This window comes from Dendropsophus ebraccatus, chromosome 6 (genome assembly GCF_027789765.1).
Source record: "Dendropsophus ebraccatus isolate aDenEbr1 chromosome 6, aDenEbr1.pat, whole genome shotgun sequence".
NCBI classification, from domain to species: Eukaryota; Metazoa; Chordata; class Amphibia; order Anura; family Hylidae; genus Dendropsophus; species Dendropsophus ebraccatus.
Window position 1 is genome coordinate 43222362 of NC_091459.1, and position 21604 is coordinate 43243965.

A 21604-nucleotide genomic window follows, 5' to 3' on the forward strand; every position below is an offset into this window, starting at 1 on the left:
CCAAAACTAACAACTTTTTGCTAATCCCGCCCCTAAAAAAATTTAAAAAGAAAAAAAAAGTCACATGTACCCATTAAGTGTACTACTAAAAATTTCAGCTTATGCTGTAAAAAAAAAAAAAAGACCTCACGTAACTCCACCGGTGAAAGAATAAAAATATTGCAGCTCTCACAATATGGCGAGATACAAACAGTCTTTATAGTGTAAATGTAATAAACTATATGAAACTCTGTATAAAATGGATATCTCTGAAATCATACCAACCTGATGAATAAAGGTAATATGTCATATTTAAGATATAATAAACAACGTAAAAAAAAGAAAAAAGAAAAACAGCTGCTAAATTGTCCTTTTTTTTTATTTGTGCCACCTCATAAAAAAATGAATAAACAAATGATCATGGCATCTTATGTCCCAGTGATACCAATGAATTTGTCTTGCAAAAATATTTTGGCACCATTATATCAAGTGAATGCCTCTGTGACCTGATATAACGGCTAAAAAAAAATCCTAAATAAAAGGTGGCCCCAAAATTCCCCAGGCTTTTGTCATGTCTGAGGTCTGTGCAGAGTCAGGTGACGCACTACGGCCACATATGGGCTATTTCTGGAAACATTGGAATAAGAAAAATATAAATATTGAGTCGCAAACAGATGGAAAAACGGATGTAATTGTGTGCATCAGTTTTGATCAGTTTTCCCATTGACTTCTATTATAAAAAAAAATGGATCAAAAAGCATCCATTTTTTTTACATATAAAAAAACATACTTAACCTTATTTTGTGTACGTTAAAAAAAACACGGATGTGTTTAATCCTTTTTTTTTATAGAAGACAATGGAAAAACTGAGTCACGGAAATGCATTCGTTTTCCCATCCATTTTTTGCAAAAATGGATTGCAAAAATGTAGTGTAAACCCAGCCTTAATATTTGTTGTGGAAAAAAATGGAATATCTCCCTCCAAACAGGAAATTTTTAAATTTCCCCTTCAATATGTTTTAATTTCTGTGAAACACCTAAAGGGTTAATAAACTTACGAAATGTCACTTTGATTACTTTGATGGGTGCACTTTTTTTTTTTTTTTACAATGGAGGGATTTATGAGGGTAGCTAACATCCTTGCAAATTCGTTTTTTTATTTATTTTTTATTAAAAAAGTGTCTAGTGTATCAACAAAAGTTTAGCATGACAGTAAAAAGAAATATGTAGAAAACTATCCCAGAATCACCACGATAGTTAAAAGCATGGCATAGTTATTACTACATAAGGTAAGACAGGTCAGATTTGAAAAATAGGCCCTGGGCATTAACATTAAGGCTTAAACAGGCTGCAGGGGCAAGGGGTTAATGGTCCATGAAATACTGAAGATGCAGTCAGTATACTGTATGTAACTGGTGATTATAAGCCTGATCCTCAGCTGTAAGCCTGGCGGTGATGCACACGTATGGGACATCTAATTAGAGATTTAGCCTTGTTAAAACATTTCCTCCTGATAGTATAAGACAAGGCGAGCTGACAATAGTTGTAATCTCTAGTACTTCCTTCTGGGATGTTTCTCAGACAAGTCTACCAGGGACTTCCCTAGTCAGTCTAGATAATAGATTTTAGAAGATCAGTTTGTGAAAACTCACAGTTTATTAGCCGGGGTCAATAATGAGTTAATAGTAATTCTTTATGGGATTTGTTTTCTGCTTACAAATTGCCATTATCTTACTCACTTAGATTTAATGTAATATTGTGCATTAAGTTCCTGGATGAAAACTATTATACTGTTACTATACTATTATACCATACTATTATACAAAGTAAGCAAAATAAATAAATAAATATCCATATCTATAAAGCCATGTCTATATGTATGTTGCTTCTTTTTTCTAGAAATCCTAGGGTCACATTATGAGAGAATTACATGACAAAAAAAAGATAGTTGAAAGTAAACCAACCGGAACTCCAGAATCAATCAGTGTGGCGGTGCTTGTGGCAAACGTGTTAGCAATGTAGGTAAGAAATCCTGGCACTCCCTTGTTTGCTCTTTGAAGTTTATTCACTTAAAGCAACACTGCATATGTTTCGGCCAATTCAACCAAATTGATCGAAGCGCACAGAGCAAAGAAGCAAGTGCTGGGATTTCTTTCCTACATAGATAAAATGATGGGGAGGTGTAAAACACCAGAAAAAAAGACAGTTTCCTAGGCTTTTTGGGGGGGAGGTTTTCAAAATGCCATGCAAAACTTGTGTCTGATAGGAGTCTAAGGGCCCTATTACATGGAGCTGACCTACTGAATTAGGCCGAGAGATATTGCTCCATGTAATAAAGACAACTATCAGCCGATGTGATGCATAGCTGATGGTTAATGACAGAGTAAAGTAAGTGCACAGATGGGTTCCAGAAGCTCCAGAAGGTCGCTGCAGTGGGGAACACAGGGAACAGGCAACTAGGGACAGGTAAGTATTCTTTTCTATGTAAGGCAAGGGCTACACGGACATCAAGCTGTGTAATAGCTCTGTAAGTGAGCGCTCGACACTGTCACTTCCTTTTGTGCATTCTGACATCTCTACACAGGGGTAATGGGTAAATTTAGCAGTTTTCACACCTTATTTTATATTATACGTCATGGTGCTTGTTTAAGTAATAAGTAATCTTTTATGAACTGCAGATTGTGTTAAGTGGGCGGCGGTCTCGCGGCATTAGTGCCACATAGCCCCGCCCACAACGTTACCGTTGGCCCTAGACCTTTAGGCCAGCCTGTTCCAATGGTTGTTGAGGGGGCGGGGCCAACGGTGGTGTTGTGGGTGGGGCTAAGTGGTGCTAATGACGCGAGGCCCCGCCCACTTAACATAATCTGCAGTTGATAAAAGATGACTTTTTACTTGAACAAGCACCATAACGTATGATATAAAATAAGGTATGAAAACCGCTAAATTTACCCATTACACCTGTGTAGAGATGTCAGAATGCACAAAGGGGGTGACAGTGTCACTTTATATCATACATTCCCTCCAGTGTGTGTTTTCTGTGTGTGTAAATGCAGGTGTATGATACATTAAAGGCACACAGTTCCTTTCATTATTTCCTGTATAGACGGTAAAGTAGGGTATGTAGGCTTTAGGGTGCCTTCACACCTACCGGATCCACAGCGGATCTCACTTCTGCGGATTCGAAGCGAGAACCGCTGCGGATCCGGTATCAATTCACCCCTATGATAGCACATATTCGCAGCGGGATTAACATCCCGCTGTGAATATGTGCTTTAACTCCCTGGTGCCCGCAGCCCCGCCGTCGCATCCCCCATCCCCGGCGGCGGCACATCCCCCCATCAGCCCATCTCCACGAGCAAACATTACCTGCTCGGCGGCGCGGCTGCAGTGAGGCTCCTGGCTCCGGTCCTGCTCAGCCGATCTGAGCGGGACCGGAGCCGGCAGCCTCACTGCAGCAGCGCCGCCGAGCAGATACTGTATGCTCTCGGCGGCGGGATGCGGGCGGCGGGGCGGGGGGTGGGCTGATGGTGGGATGTGGCCAGGATGGGGGGGATGCGCCGGGGATGCGACGGCGGGGCTGCGGGCACCAGGGAGTTAAGGCACATATTTACAGTGGGATGTAATATGGGATAATTCTCCCCATACTGTAGCTGTATATACTACAAAGTTGACAAATGAGCTACAAAAAAACAGAAAATATCAGCCTACATTGATTGGTAGGCTATATTCACACATAGGGGGAGATTTATCAAAGTGAAACTGGCTCAGTTGCCCCTAGCAACCAATCAGATTCCACCTTTCATTCCTCAGAGACTCGTTGGAAAATGAAAGGTGGAATCTGATTGGTTGCTAGGGGCAACTGAGCCAGTTTCACTATACACCATGTTTAATAAATCTCCCCCATAGTGTTTTGATCAGTAATTTTTAACCAAAACTAGGAGTGTGTTAAAAACACAGTTGGGTTATGTTTACACATAGTATTTCTGTCAGTGTTTGTAGTCAAAATAAGCAGTGGAATCTATGAGGGAGATTTATCAAACATGGTGTAAAGTGAAACTGGCTCAGTTGCCCCTAGCAACCAATCAGATTCCACCTTTCATTCCTCACAGACTCTTTAGAAAATGAAAGGTGGAATCTGATTGGTTGCTAGGGGCAACTGAGCCAGTTTCACTTTACACCATGTTTGATAAATCTCCCTCTATATATCTCCAGTGGTGCCTCGGTTATCGAACTTAATTAGTTACGGAAGGCAGTTTGAGAACCGAGCAGTTTGTCAACTGAGCAGTGTCTTCCCATAGGAAATAATGTAAATGTGTTTAATTGGTGCCAGCACCCACCGATAATCACCTACAGTACCAATATATTACATTGAAAAGTGCCCAGTTTAATCAATACAGTACAGTACAGAACAGCACTATAATCAGGGGCGGATTAACTTTACCATAGGCCCCGGGCTGTTCACCAAGCCTGGGCCCCCCCACCCCACTGTAACTATGGCAGCACTAACCTGGCCTTCATAGTACAGCACAGATAATGTCATGATGTCCTGATTTGTGCAAAATTGATTTTTTGCAATTCATGGCGGAAATGTAGCCAGGAGACAGTACACCACTGAAAGTATAAGTCTTTTTGGGTGGTCATGGGCCCCCAGGAGCTCAGGGCCCCGGGCTGCTGCCCGAAACGCCCCTATTATAATCCACTACTGACTATAATGTACACTACATTATTAACAAGAAACATTCAACAAAACCAGCAATTATAGTACAGTAGTAACTAACTCCTCACTCATCCTTTTCTGTATAGAGTCCCCCCCATCCCAGCACTGTAATAGATGGGAGATGGTGGTGCACTGACTGTACTACTACTGTACTGTATATGCACTCCAGCAGTCTTATATAGTACTGTACTGTATGTGAAGCCTCACCAGTGCTAAACTCACCAGGTACAATCCACCATCTACCATACTGAATACTTCAAGACTGGGGGCCCAAAAAGTGTTTGAGAACCAAAGCAAACTTTCCTTGAAAATACAGTTTGAGTTCCGAGCAGTTTGAGAACCAAGGTACCACTGTATAGACAAACATCCTATAATAAAAGCTAAAATTGCCCCCTTTGGTATGGCCACATGGGGAATCTCCTGTACTATTAGCGTATCACATCTCGTATGGTAAATGACGTAACTGTAAAAGATAAAAAAAATAGCAGATTTTGGTAACATCCCACTGGACCTTTAAAGAAGCCTATACATTACTTGCCCGCGCTTCGGCTTGCAACTCTGACTCCCGGGTCACTGAGGGTGCTCAGCCAATCAGTGCATTGTGGCGGACAGCTCACTGATTGGCTGACTGCTGTCAGTGACCCGGGAGCCAGAGATGTAAGCTGGATCTTTTTAATCCCCAAGCCTGTCCCCTCCACAATAGGAAACAACCTATTAGGGATAGGTTTCTTGTGAAACCAGCTCTGACCCACAACACACCCCAAAACCATGCAACATTTGTATAGCATCCATATTACAAACCATTATTTGTGATCAGGGAGAAAATACATGAAACTTTTATTAGAAAATATTTGAGAAATTCTAAGGTAATGCTGAACTAGATGCAGATTTATAATCCTGTCCTATTCAGTTCAGGGTCTGTATTTAACAATGCTATGTAAGTATAATGCTCACTATAAAGTCATCTACAAGCAAGCTACTAAACCCATAGCGATTACATTTACTCCATAATAAGAACGAAGGACATGCCAGGTAAAAGTATAAACAACCACGGTTTTAAACAACAGTGTATCATGGAAATGTATTAAAGGCTTGTTTGTTCACATGCTCTCGAAGTCGCTCTCTGTTTTCTGGCGTATAGGCTCCAATGTGGAGCAGATGTAAGAAACTGTTTCTTACATTTGTTACAACTGTGCCCAGGAGCATGGCACAGACACTTACACAAACACTTCTGCCTGTTCCAGAGCTGCCACAGGCATTGGATTCTTTCACTGTTAACCCCTTTGTGAGAGAATTACAATGTCAATTTCGTGCATTCTATAATTTTTAAAAAATATACAGTGGTGCCTTGGATTACGAGCATAAATCATTCCGGGACCATGCTTGTAATCAAAATCCACTCTTAAACCAAAGCAAATTTTCCCATAAGAAATAATTGAAATGCAGACAATTGGTTCCACACCCCCAAAATAATGATTTTTTATTCTGAATAATATATGAAACAAACATTCAGAAACAGCAGAATATGTGATATTATAAGTTACTGTACAGTTATGAAGAGGATGGGAAACACAAGGGCTGACAGGGACTGCAGGGAGCATGAAGGAATGAGCAGGGCAGATGTGGGCCCAGTATAGCAGCACTCTCTGTCCGGGGAGAGAGGGGTTGCAGCTATGGAGAGATTACCTCCACAGTCCTGTCCTCTGATGTAAGACCCAGCCTGAAGTGGATCTGCTATGATTTGGGAAGTGAAGGAGACTTCCTGGGTCAAAGTACAGTGCTGTAGACCATGCTATGCAGACTATGTCCCTCCCCCACTCCCCCTCCCACCCAGTACAGGGAGCTCTTAAACCAAAGCAAAGCTCTTAAACCAAGTCACAATTTTGAAAAACTGTAAGCTCTTCTTGCAAAACGCTCTCAATCAGAATTACTCTTAAACCAAGGTACCACTATATATATATATATATATATATATATTATATATATATATTATAGTTAAAAAAGATTCAGTGTATTGCCAGTTTCACATGTACTGCATCACAGGGATGCTCGGTACAGTTACGGCCCATGGCTATGCATTCTTGCAGTAGATTTTCATTCTGTTGCCAGAATGTTGCCACAGCCTATTTATCTAATTGGATGCTGGGCTTTAAACGGGCTAATCCATTACCTGCCTGCACTTTGCCTGGCAGTGCGTGAAGAAGGGAGGAACACTCCTGAAACGTCCATCCGGCTGCGTGGTTACACGCCTATCTGTCCCCGGCGAAGCAAATGGTGGATCAAGAGCTCCGAGAGGAGTGAAATCGCATCCAGTTACCAGATGCTGTCCGCGTCATGAGCACTATGGGTGATATGTTTGTTATGTACAACGTGATTTAAGTTGTTTGCAAAAGAAAAGAAAGGATATTTTCAGTAAAGAAGTTTTTTTGTAAGCGTGGTGAATTTTGGTTTAGACTGTGAGTGTGGAGATTTGGAGTCTCCTATTTACACCCGCTACACACCCTTGTGCACTCAGCTAATTCGTTTTTATATAGTGGGCTGCAGGCGTGAACAGATACGATCAAAAGATCTATGGCTCTTCATATTAACATTATAACTAGAGATGAGCGAACCTGGAGCATGCTGGAGTCCATCCGAACCCGAACGATCGGCATTTGATTAGCAGTGGCTGCTGAAGTTGGATAAAGCCCTAAGGCTATGTGGAAAACATGGATATAGTCATTGGCTGTATCAATATTTTCCAGACAACCTTAGAGCTTTATCCAACTTCAGCAGCCCCTGCTAATCAAATGCCGAACGTTCGGGTTCGGATGGACTTGAGCATTCTTGAGGTTCGCTCATCTCTAATTATAATTCATTATAAAAGAACATATAGTATTATATGTTATGTAGTGTTTTAATGAACAATAAGGCTATGTTCACACACAGTCAAAATTTAATGGCAAATAAACGGTTGTTTAACCCCTTCAAGACAAAGTCTATTAGGGCCTTAATGACCAGGCTCATTTTTCAAAATCTGACCTGTTTTTAACGTATGCTAGCGATTCTGAGATTTTTTTAGGGACCAGTCCTTTTTTTAAGTTGATTTAGGAGGTTTGCATACTGGAAACCCCCATAAGTGACCCCATTTTGGAAACTACACACCTTAAAGAATTAATCTAGGGGTATAAGCATTTTAACCCTACAGGGGCTGGAGAAAAGTATTCACCATTAGGCTGGGTTCACACTACATATATTTCAGTCAGTATTGTGGTCCTCATATTGCAACCAAAACCAGGAGTGGATTAAAAACACAGAAAGGATCTGTTCACACACGGTTGAAATTGAGTGGATGGCCGCCATATAACAGTAAATAACTGCCATTATTTCAATATAACAGCCGTTGTTTTAAAATAACAGCAAATATTTGCCATTAAATTGCGGCCATCCACTCAATTTCAACATTGTGTGAACAGATCCTTTCTGTGTTTTTAATCCACTCCTGGTTTTGGTTGCAATATGAGGACCACAATACTGACTGAAATATACGTAGTGTGAACCCAGTCTTAGGCCGTAAAAAATAGAAAAATTAAAATTTTCCAATAATATATACATTTAGATTAAAGTTTCTCATTTTCAAAAGGAACATGAGAGAAAAAGCACCCCAAAATTTGTAACCACTGTATGGGCACACAGCCGGGCTCAGAAGGAAGGGAGCGCCAATTAGCTTTTCTATTGCAGATTTTGCTGAAGAAGTTTCTGAGCGCCAGGTGCGTTTGCAGAGCCCCTGTAGTGTCAGCAGAGAGAAAACCCCCCATAAGTCACCCCATTTTGGAAAGTACACCCCTCAAATAATTCATCTTGGGGTAGGATGAGCATTTTGACCCCACAGGTGTTAAAGGAAAGTATTCAAAATTAGACAGTAAAAATGAAAAACTCGAATTTTTCCAATAATATGTTCGTTTAGTTAAAAATTTCTCAATTTCACGAGAAACAAAAGAAAAAAAGTACCCCAACATTTGTAACGCAGGTTCTCCTGAGTAAAAAGCTACCCCATATGTGGGTATAAACCACTGTATTGGCACACAGCAGGGCTCAGAAGGGAAGGAGCGCCAATTAGCATTTTCTGTGCAGATTTTTCTAAAGTAGTTTCTGAGCGCCAGGTGCGTTTGCAGAGCCCCTGTAGTGCCAGCGGAGTAAAATCTCGCCATAAGTCACCCCATTTTGGAAAGTGTACCCCTCAAAGAATTCATTTTGGGGTGTGGTGAGCATTTTGACCCCACAGGTATTAGAGGAAAGTATTCAAAAGTAGACAGTAAAAATGAAAAACTCAAATTTTTCCAATAATATGTTCCTTTAGTTAGAAATTTCTCAATTTCACGAGGAACAGGGGAGAAAACTCACCCCAATATATGTAACGCAGGTTTTCCTGAGTAGAACTGTACCCCATATGTGGGCATAAACCAATGTATGGGCACACAGCCGGGCTCAGAAGGGAAGGAGCGCCAATTAACATTTTCAATGCAGATTTTTCTGAAGTTTCTGAGCGCCGGGTGCGTTTGCAGTGCCCCTGTAATGTCTACAGAATAGAACCCCCCCCAAAAGTCACCCCTTTTTGGAAAGTACACCCCTCAAAGAATTCATCTTGGGGTAGGATGAGCATTTTGACCCCACAGGTATTAGAGGAAAGTATTCAAAATTGGGCAGTAATAATGAAAAACTCGATTTCTTCCAATAATATGTTGGTTTAGTTTTAAATTTTAAAATTTCACAAGGAACAGGATAAAAAATGTACCCCAAAATCTGTAACGCAGGTTCTCCTGAGTAGAACGGTACCCCATATGTGGGTATAAACCACTGTGGGCTCAGAAGGGAAGGAGTGCCAATTTGCTGGAGCAAAACCGCAGCTAGTAATAGTTATTAGAATAGCGCAGTTACTAAAATAAAATAAAAAAATAAGATTACAGGTAATGCGGGGTGGTTACGGGTAATCTGGAGGTGGTTACGGTCAACATGGGGTGGTCACGGGCAACCTGCTGTGGTTACGGCAACCTGGGGTAGTTACAGGCAAGCTGGAGTGGTTACAGGCAACCTGGGATGGTTAGAGGCAACTTGGGGTGGTTACAAGAAACTTGGGTTAGTTACAGGCAACCTGGGGTGGTTACGGGCAATGTGGGGTGGATACGGACAACCTGCTGTGGTTACAGACAATCTAGGGTGGTTACAGGCAACCTGCTGTGGTTACGGGAAACATGGGGTGGTTACGGACAATCTGGGGTGGTTAGGGCGAAGTCACTGTATGTGACGACACGCGTTGGGTCTGGACCAGGGTATCTGCTTCCATGTTACAATAGTGTTACATCTATGGTGTGGCTCCTCTTTTTTCCTGTGTATCAGGTTCCTATTTCATGACTTATAGATGTTATGATCATTTAGTATTTATTGGCACTGTAGCACTTTGATTGTTTATTTCTATATTTATGATTGGTGTTTTTTGAAGACTGGTATTTACTGATAATTATTTAGGAACCATATCCATTGTATACTTGATATACCTTTTTTTTTTTTTTTTTTTTTTTTTTTTTCCATGTGGAGCATCATTTACATTGTTTGATCCCCTGGTTTAGTAGGGAAGTATTTTGTTCCCTACTTCTGTTTTGTATATACCTTTGTGGTTTTTTAATTGTTTTTATTCGGCTGTTTGTTGTGATGTCATATATTTGTTTCAATAAAAATTGTATATTTTGTGTATAAGTGGTGTGCGCTCGAATATATAGTGTCCAGCTTTTTCTTTTTTGTTTTTTTGGTAGTAGTTGTTTGGACACTGAGCTGCACCCCGTGTTTATTACGGTCTTAATTTGACCGAGGTGAACTCCCCTATTTTCTGAAGTTTAGATCACTGTGAACAGACATTAGTCTGTTCACAGTGATGGTGGCGGCCATCTTGGATCTGATGGCCGCCGCAGAGAGGGGGGGTTAGTGACTGGGGCACTAGGGGGGCTGATCTGGGGTCTGATTTTACTTATTTCATCTCCCCCCACCGCGGATTCACGGTGGGGGGAGATGAAAAACAGAGGCGTCACCAGCCCATTAGTGACCGCCGTTTCGGCGGTCACTAAGGGGTTAATGGGGTCAGCTGCGGGATCGCAGCTGATTTTCATTATCTCCGGTGCTGTACTCAGATGAGAGAGGGATCGCTATCTCTGCAGCGATCCCACTCTCATCATAAAACCCGTCAGAGCAGGAACGTATATATACATTCCTACTGCACGGGGTATGTGCAATAGGAACGTATATATACATGTTACTGACGTGAAGGGGTTAATAATGACCATTATGTGTCATTAAATGGCGTCTGCCCAATTAAAATGGCTTTCATTTTGATAATGTGTGAACATAGCCTAAGCCTATGTTCACACCATGTATTTTTTTTTAGCAGTTTTTTTGGACGTTCATCATTTCTGGGTCAAATAACCGCTGTTGTTTCTAAATAACGGGCGTAATTTTCACAATCACTACTGTTATTTGCCGCGGAAATGATGGATGCTCAAAAAAACGGACAAGAAAATACACAGTGGGAACGTAGTCCATGACCGACAAAACAGAGAAAGGCGACATGAGTGGATTGGTGTATGATATGGAACTATAATTATAATTTACAAGAAGCGGTCCCTTGTATTATAGCTTTGATGTAAGTATTACTGCTTGATGTGACGGTGTTATGTAAGGATAATATAACAACTTTTATAAAGAATAATTCCATTTTGATCTGTATCTTCTCTTCTTTCGTTTTGCACGACTTCAGCAGCAACGTCCTCACATCAACAAGTATAAGACCTCAGGACAACACAGAGAAACTTTTGTTGTGTGAAGAACAAGTGATGGCCGGTCAATTGGCATGGCTATTTACACACATTAATGCCAAAAAAGACGGCTTTGTCTCTTTGGAGATCAGCAGACAACTATCAGTTCTCACCATGTAATCTAATTTTTCAGTTTATATTTCACACATCAATTAATTTAGCTTCTCATTGGCGGTCTACAATGACAGTCACTATCTTCTGAATAAGATGTGAAACAATAGCATTTATATTCAAAGTAAATGAATAACCAAAAACATTAAAAAGATTTGGTGAAAACAGATGATATGATTGGTTAAAGAAGAAAGATGGAAAAGGGTTAATAGAGTGTTCCGTGTACTATTGTAAAGAGTCTGTCCACCCGACTTTGCTGTATACATGTGGCTTAAATTCATCAACTATAAAGGCTTGTTTTTGTCAAAACTGATCACATCCATGTCAGTTTTTACAGTCAGGAAATCCTGATCAGGAGGCCTCAAAAGGCTTCAGGAAAGCATCAGGATTTTCTGACAGTAATCAGTTTTTCAGGTAATCATCAGGAAATGCTTTCAGGATTTCCAGATCAGGGGGAAAAAAAGTCTTTTCAATGTGGGCAACATACATTCCATATACATCACATGTACCCACATGGCCCCTAGTGTACTGTGCCACTGCCTCCCTCTCGTGTACAGTGTCACCGGGTCCCCATCGTGTCCTGTGTCATCCTCTAATCTTTTGCAGAACTACAACTCCCATTATGTGATGCAGTCCTGCATATTACCATACACCATGCTGGGAGATGTAGTTCTACTGTGCCACTGCTTCTCCCTACTATACTGTGTCATCCTCTAATCTGTTACAAAACTACAACTCCCATTATGAACTGCCAATAGGGCATGATGGGGTTGTAGTTCTGCAACCTAAATGGTCACAGACTGCAAAACTACAACTCCCACTATGTACTACCAAAAGGGCACGATAAGGGTTGTTGTTCTGCAACCTGGATGGGTCCCACTATGAGCTGTTAGCAGGACATGGTGGGGGTTGCAGTTCTGGGAAAAAATCTCACCTGGATCCTGCTTTAGCTGCTCTCGTCCTCAGCCCTGCATTGCCTCTTCTTCTCATACCGTGGTCATTGGAATGAGGTCCGGGGGGGGGGGGGGTGTCTTTCAGATTTCCGTAGCTGCGGGCATTGTTGGTTAAATGGGAAGGGGGTATTCTGAAAGGGGGAATCGGGGGAGTTGGGTGGCGGGCTGGGCTGCACCACTAGGGTCTGGGGGGAAGGGGGGCAGCAGGCCAGGCAGCACCTGTGAGGTCCGGAGGGGTAGGTGGTCAGGTGGCAAGACTGGCAGCAACGATGAGGTCCAGAGGGAAGGTGGTCGGGTGGCAGGCCGGGCAGCACCGCTGAGGTTGGGGGGCCATGGTGGGGGCAGGCAGCGCTACTGAGGTCCGACTTTGGGGGCGCTCTCAACAAATCCGGAATTCTTAAGGCTTTTCTGATGTGCAACAGGAAAGCGTCCAGAATTCCAGTGTTACCATAGTGGTCTATGCCAGCATCCGTGCCGGAATTGCAGACGAAAATAGGACAGTATCTAAAAATGCTTACCTATTTTCTGGAACGGACACCCTACAGGGTTTTTGTCACTTATGTACCTCTATGGGTCCAGAAATCCGTCCAGATTTCCTGATTGCAAATCCAGGTGGATTTTCGAGATGTGTGAAGGGGGCCTAAGAGATTTTAGAAAAGAAAAGCATAGTGAGACCCATTAAGGCTGATCACCCTATTCTTCATTTTTAGGCTATGTTCACACAATAATTTTCAACAGCCGTTATTTGATACTGAAAACCACAGCAGTTATTTTGAGTACTTTGGTGGCCATCATTACAATGATGGCTATTGGTACACTATTCTAGTTCAGGTTGATAATGACCCTTTTAGGTGGGGCTAATTTTAAAAGGACCAAACACAGAAATTAGGGCATGCACTACCAAATACTGAAATGAGAGGGTGCTTCCTAAAACATACCAAAAAAGGATACACAACACCACAACAGGGGTATGCTATACAAAGGAGCACTCCAAGGTTAGAAATAATACAAAAATATAATTATTGAATATTAGCAAAAATTATATATAACGACTCAAAGACTGACAAAGAAATAGAAATCCCTACACATTAAAAACTAATTTTAAAAGGTCCATTGAATTGATTTAGGGAAAAAAATCAATATGTTAACAATGTAAAATAACAGATGCTGTTTGCTCAATAACAGCCGCAAATTAATGAAGTAAACATTAAATAATTTGATGGCCGCTGCAAACTGTGGCCGTTATTTTATACATTATGTGAACTAATGGCTGCTGTTTCCATAGGATTTCAATGGAATTCACTGAAGACTGAGAACAACGGCTGTCCATTTAAAATGTAGCTATTATTTTACAGCATGTGAACATGGCCAGAAACTGACTTTTTTCACTGAAAAACAAATGATCATTTTAATATAAAATTAAATCATATAGTATAATGAGACAAAATAAATGAATTATGTAGTCAGATTGCAATATGCTGTATTGTAGTTACATTGTAAGGTTAAAAAAAGACAAAAATCAACGTCCTGTTGTTTTGATCCAACTGCAGGTAGAGACTTCATTGAGGTGGGGGTCAATTTCCTCAATCTGCAGTAGAAATTGGAGTAGAAATAAACTCACTGTATAACCGCAGTCCTAGGTGTGAAAACATAATTACACATAATTACGTACTGTCAATTTACATAATTGCATATAGTGACTAGATTGAAAAGTTATAGTTGGCAAAAGAAAACGACAGTAGGTCTATAATGATGCATTATGTTAAATAAAATATATATATTTTAAAATTAACAAGCGTAGCAGCATGGAGTGAGGAAAACTCAGAGAGAATAGAGGTTATGATGAATAAATTAAGATATATCCTGTCACAGGCGGAGTGGTAATAATTCTCTCCCTCTTCCTGAGGTAAAAACTGCAACAGAGGTTAAAGAGAGGGACTGCACCTAGGTATTTGGTTATTATGATACTTGTAGTTCCCCCTGGGGCAGAGTAAATCGTACAACAGTGACTTTTACTTACATAAGAAGTATATAACTTGAACCGTTTCTTTATACTTAAAGGAGAAGTCCGGGGAAAATTTTATTTAAATATTGTATTGCCCCCAAAAGTTATACAAATCACCAATATGAAATTATTACTTGAAATGCTTATAAAGTGATTTTTTTCCCTGCACTTACTACTGCATCAAGGCTTCAATTCCTGGATAAAATGGTGATGTCACGACCCGACTCCCAGAACTGTGCGGGCTGTGGCTGCTGGAGAGGATGATGGCAGGGGGACAGCGAAGGACACAGGGCACTGGAGGGACACTGAGCATCCCTCTGCCATCATCCTCTCCAGCAGCCACAGCCCGCACAGCTCTGAGAGTTGGGTTGTAATATCACCATTTTATCCAGGAAGTGACATCACCATGTTATCCAGGAAGTGACAGCACCATGTTATCCAGGAAATGAAGCCTTGATGCAGTAATAAGTGCAGGGAAAAAAGCACTTTATAAGCATTTCCCATAAAGTGTATATTGTTCTATAACTTTTTTTTTTTTTTTTTGGGGGGGGGGGGCAATGCAATATCTAAATAAAAATTTTCAGTGGACTTCTCCTTTAATATCTAAAAATATAGCTGACTGCCAGAGATGGGTCACTGATGTTGGTCTGGAGGCATGGTGGTACATGTGGAATCACCCTTTGTGAATTGGATAGACAGTGAACCACAACACAGTGGAATGGAAGTACTTTATGGTTATCTGGGCGGAGCCGTAAGCCACAGCGTTTCGGATCCAAGAATATACTCAGGGTATGTGGAGGAGTTGCCTCTTAGTGTGAATACCTTGATAAGTAAGTGGATGAGGCGTGCTCTCTTGGAAAGTCCATCAATAAAATAAGATCCTTGGCTTAACAACTCCCATAAGTCGCAATCTCCATTAGTTGTTATGCTGACTTCAACAAAGTGTAGACTTTTCCTCACAGGCTGTAGTCCCCTCAGTGGATGTTACTCCCACCACAGCTGCACTCAACTACTCAGGGAATTCCTGTCACAACAGCCTCTTAAGGGGAGCTCATTAGAATAGCTCCGCCCATTTTCTGGATGTTTCTCCTAGTTAGTGTAGGACAGTAAGGAGGCTGTTGGTGGTGCTGTTATCTAACGTTCTGATGTGGTGTGTGTGAATAGTGATGATGACTAGAGATGAGCGAACCTCGAGCATGCTCGAGTCGATCCGAACCCGAACTTTCGGCATTTGATTAGCGGCGGCTGCTGAACTTGGATAAAGCCCTAAGGCTATGTGGAAATCATGGATATAGTCATTGGCTGTATCCATGTTTTCCAGACAACCTTAGAGCTTTATCCAAGTTCAGCAGCCCCCGCTAATCAAATGCCAAAAGTTCGGGTTCGGATCGACTCGAACCCGAACCCGGTTCGCTCATCTCTAATGATGACCCATCTCTAGCATATCTCCTCTATATAAATAAAGCAATAAAAAACAAACAATATATTAATAAATCTATGTCACTACAATACAGAGTCCATTCTCTACACTACATAAGCATATCTTAAAATGTATTGTTTAAGACCTATAGACTCACTAATCCGCCATGTTCATTTCACTATACACTACACATATACATATTCCCCATTTGGGTCCCAGTGCTCGGAACGTATCAGGGTGGTTTGGTGCTCTCCCCACTGAGAGGCACCCCTTGGCAACAGGCTTTCTTCTCTGGAGAGAGGGATATCTGGCTATTCCCTTGTTTTAAGACTTGCAACTGAGGCTCCACACTGACCCCTTCTTTGCATATTCAAATTTTGCAGGGGGCAATAAGAGGAGACAGGAGTCTTAAATGAGTACTCCATTGGATTTTTTTCACTGATCTCCCCAAGCTTAGTGATTGTTGTGTTTTGTACACCTATACATACCTCACAAGTTTTGCTGGGAGGAAAGAGGGACGGAATTTCACAGCAATGTACCATGCCACCTATAGCCATATCGCTAGGCCACCCCCATAGCCATGGCCCCTAGGCCACATCACCTACTACCATTATATAAGAAATAAATCCACTCATATGAAGGCAGATACAAATGGTATACAGGCTCTGCACACCATATAAGTGATTACTGTGCAGCTACGGCCAGTAACTGACAGGTGGCCTCTTCTCTTACTGCAGTCCTTTACTTTTTCTTTTCTATCTAGCCTGGCCATCAGAAAGACCTCTCCTTGCTATGCCTCGTCTCTGAAAAATCTGCCAGACAAACATTTTAGGCTTTTTGCTTTTGCCCCATCCTCATTTTCTATACAAAGTTCCCATCTTTATTGCCACATATTGTTTTTAGTCGCCCCTGTGTATCCACATATAGATTTTAATGGCCTCCTCTGTGCTCCCATATAGATTATAATGTCCTCCTCTGTGCCCCATATAGATTATAATGTCCTCCTCTGTGCCCCCATATAGATGATAATGTCCTCCTCAGTGCCCCTTGTAGATGGTAATGTCCTCCTCTGTGCCCCTTGTAGATGGTAATGTCCTCCTCTGTGCCCCTTGTAGATGGTAATGTCCTCCTCTGTGCCCCCATATAGATGATAATGTCCTCCTCTGTACCCCCATATAGATGATAATGTCCTCCTCTGTGCTCCATGTAGGTGATGATATCCTCCTCTGTGTCACCATATATGTGATAATGTCCTCCTCTTTGCCCCTTATAGATTATAATATCCTCCTCTGTGCCCCCATATAGATGATAATGGCCTCCTCTGTGCTCCATATAGATGATAATGGCCTCCTCTGTGCTCCATATAGGTGATGATATCCTTCTCTGTGCCACCATATGGGTGATAATATCCTCCTCTGTGTCACCATATAGGTGATGATATCCTTCTCTGTGCCACCATATGGGTGATAATATCCTCCTCTGTGTCACCATATAGGTGATAATGTTCCCCTCTTTGCCCCTTATAGATTATAATGTCCTCCTCTGTGCCCCATATAGGTGATAATATCCTCCTCTGTGCCCCCATATATATTATAATGTCCTCCTCTGTGCCCCATATAGGTGATAATATCCTCCTCTGTGCCCCAATATATATTATAATGTCCTCCTCTGTGCCCCATATAGGTGATAATATCCTCCTCTGTGCCCCCATATATATTATAATGTCCTCCTCTGTGCCCCATATAGGTGATAATATCCTCCTCTGTGCCCCAATATATATTATAATGCCCTCATCTGTGGCCCCATATAGATGACAGCATAGTTTTGTAAGTCCCCTCTGTGCTGAGCCCCCACCAGAAAACCAATAAACAGTAACTCACCTGTCCTCCGCTCCCCATCAGCTCCTCTTCCAGCAGTGTTCTCCTCAGTCATCTTCCTCCCCTTGCAGTGCGCGTCTCTTCAGTCATCTTCCTCCCCTTGCAGTGCGCGTCTCCTCTGTCATCTTCCTCCCCTTGCAGTGCGCGTCTCCTCTGTCATCTTCCTCCCCTTGCAGTGCGCGTCTCCTCTGTCATCTTCCTCCCCTTGCAGTGCGCGTCTCCTCTGTCATCTTCCTCCCCTTGCAGTGCGCGTCTCCTCTGTCATCTTCCTCCCCTTGCAGTGCGCGTCTCCTCTGTCATCTTCCTCCCCTTGCAGTGCGCGTCTCCTCTGTCATCTTCCGGTGCAGGCAGCATGGTACAGAGACACTGCCTACAATGGATGTGCCCTGCAGCCACAATCTTTCATCTGCGTGTGTGCGTTGCACACATAAAGATGGAGGTATAGGCTGCAGGGCACATCCGGCACAGGCAGTGTCTTCCGATTAGAAATGGTGTCAGCAGTGAGACCTGCTCTGAACAATAACTTTTGACACAACTGTGTATACTCCCTCCATCATACACACGATAAAAACCTGTCCTAAGGATTTTCTTAATGAGGTTCTTAGCAAACAATTTGATCAAATCAAGTGTACTTACTACGTTAAGGTGAACCTCAGAGAGATGGTTCAAACTATTGGGGAGATTTATCAAACATGGTGTAAAGTGAAACTGACTCAGTTGCCCCTAGCAACCAATCAGATTGCACCTTTCATTCCTCACAGACTCTTTGGGAAATTAAAGGTGGAATCTGATTGGTTGCTAGAGGCAACTGAGACAGTTCTACTTTACACCATGTTTGATAAATCTCCCCCTATAAGTCTACAAAACTGGTCATAAATGATCCATCTTAACTCTGTTTAAAACACCCACAGGAGACGGATAGAGTGCAAGCTAAAAGGAGGTAGCCACATACCCCACATATAACACAAGAAGCAAAAAAATGGCCATCACTCCAATACCCCTATTCCCACCGTGCAGGTTGCATGCTGTCATGGCTGACATACAGACAGGTTGCTACTCTCAGAAAAGGACCTTGGTGTCCACTGACTGAAGAACTGATGGGAGTGCTGGAGTGCAGGACTAGGTGCTCTTCCTCTGTGGTAGAAATGCAGGCTGCAACATTAGGACATAGTTCAGACTGTAGCTAAGCTGGAACGAGGAATGGCTTGAGATTCAAATTACTAGAAGATCGCAAAGAAGTGGCAGAAAGCAACAACGGAGCAAAGAGGGGAGGAGGTGGAGACTATATATACCTTCTGGAGAACATGCTAGAAGAATACGGAGCCTGTGGGCTGTGCTTATAAATACAGGTGGATAGGAGCATGCCTGCCACTAAAGGGAGCCCAATCCTCCAGGAGGGCAGCTCAGAACAAGAAAAGCTGAGAGAAAAGCTGGGATGATCTCAGTGTGACTGAGAGCAGGTAGGTAGTAACGGCAATGTCCGCGTGCCGTTACAGCCAATGTCACAAGTGCCACATAAAACAACAGAAGCCCACCTGCTGTTACCACCTATCAATCCTGGGCCACAGCAGGCCTATGCCCCGGATGAACCTAGCAACGCCCCTGCTCATTATATATATATATATATATATATATATATATATATATATATTTTTTATTATTATTATTATTTTTTAAATAGCACAAGGATGGTAATAACAATGGTATACAGTGTACATAAAACAACAAACAGAAAGCTTCAGATCACCTGCCATCTCAAGGGTTCACACTGCAGTGAAGCACTGATTTTTTTTCTGTCTATTACTTATTGGAGTGGAGTGTGTTCCAGTACTAATCAGTGTACTGTCCCCTATCAGCACGTTAGAATGGTCTCCCTTTAAGGGGTTAATAAAATCTTACATTAAAATTATTATAACTAAAAAGGAAAAAAAGAGTGAGAATTGTGGAAAACTAAACAGGGATTTAGAGAGAACGCTGCCTCGATGCTACAGTAGAATGTAAACTATTTCTCAAGTGGCCCTGAATTACACTTTCACCATTTCCCACCACAAAAAAACAAAACTTTTATTTTTCGGTCGCACAACAAGGATTTGATTCATAATGCAGACCAACAGGCATGCATTATTATTTTGCCTCATCAGCAATTTCCCTTCAATGATGGGAATAGTCCAAGCCTTGGTCCCAAATCTCAGAGGCAGCTCTTTTGCCAGCATTGGGGGACAGCAAAATTAAAAGAAACCAATAATACTTTATTACTTTAAATGCAAAAAAGGATTTTTTTTTTTCTGTACTAGTTTCTGTTAAAATTAAGACAAAACAAAACTACTAAGATATTGATTATAGCTGCATTCCAAACTAGATCATTGTCAAGGGCCATTTTTTTTTTACTATTTGGATCAGTTAATTAGGTCCTTCCCTTTCAGTGCTTTTACAGTGTTATTGTGGCTTATTTCTATATGTGGCTATAGTTCCTTACTCATTGTCCGTTGTTCTAGTGATTAGTTGCATTTTAGCTCCAGCATATTTTAACTCATGTAAACTAAGACTATGCAAACAACCAAAAGGAAAAGGGAAGCAGGCATGTATATAAATATCAAAACCTATAAATATCAAAACCTCCAAAAGCTTAAAAACACTTAAACATTTACAAAAACTCCACTCCTGGCTCAAATACAGCACAGTGTGTCTCCCCTCACCCCCTACTGGTACAAAGGGGAACACATAGAAGTGTCATTATTGCACATGTCTGCCAGTAATTAAATACATCTGTAGATACATAACCACATACAAAAAAGATAAACTACGTGCCCAAAACGAAAGTGCATCAAATAACAAATAAAGTGCGAGTGCAACAGATCAACAAGGCAAGCCAACTGGGTCCACGAAGATTAAAGGGGTTCTCCAGCTTTTTCCCAGTAATTGAAACACATTACAAAGTCAGATAACTTTGTAGTATGCTTCAATCACCTATCTGCCCCTTTCCCTATCTTTTTCCCCCTTAATCCCCCACCAGAAAGTGAAGTAAAGTCATTCTTACCCAATGACTGTTGACCCCAGGCTGCTCTGTAGAAGCCATTTTGTGACAATGGCATCATCTAGAGGGAGGTGGGTCTAAGCCCTGTTAGGACAGCCTCCCTTTGTCAGATGACTCAGGTTGCTCAGCTCTAATTAGCTGAACAAGATGTAAGCCATCTAACAGTTTTACAGAGTCAGTTAGACATCACAGGAGACAAAGTGCATCATGGGAAAGCCCAAACCAGGAAGTAAAGAAAAAATGAAGCCTGGAGCTTCATAGACCCGCAAAAAGCGAGAAATTCAAACTGGAGCTTCAGAGGCCTGCAAAAAGCGAGAAATTCAAATGTAGACTCCGGAGGGATTGTAAATGTAAAAACTGTTTATGATTGATTAATTGTTTGTTTGTTTTTTTTATCAGCGCTGGAGTACCCCTTTAAACAAGGAAAAAGGCAACATGGCTAGTGTTCACCGGGTTGAGTGGAGAAGAGGATTCAGGGAATTCTTTCCTATTCATAAAAATAGTGACCAAAATACAGTGCGAAATCATGAGTGTGAACATAGCCACTTTCACTCACTATAGCCTTAGGCTATCTCGTAATATAGACAGCGTCTAATAATGATAGTTTTTAGTGGCCATCTATATTACGAGGTAGCAGCCTTCCCTCTGTGTTCTTGAAGAGGGAAC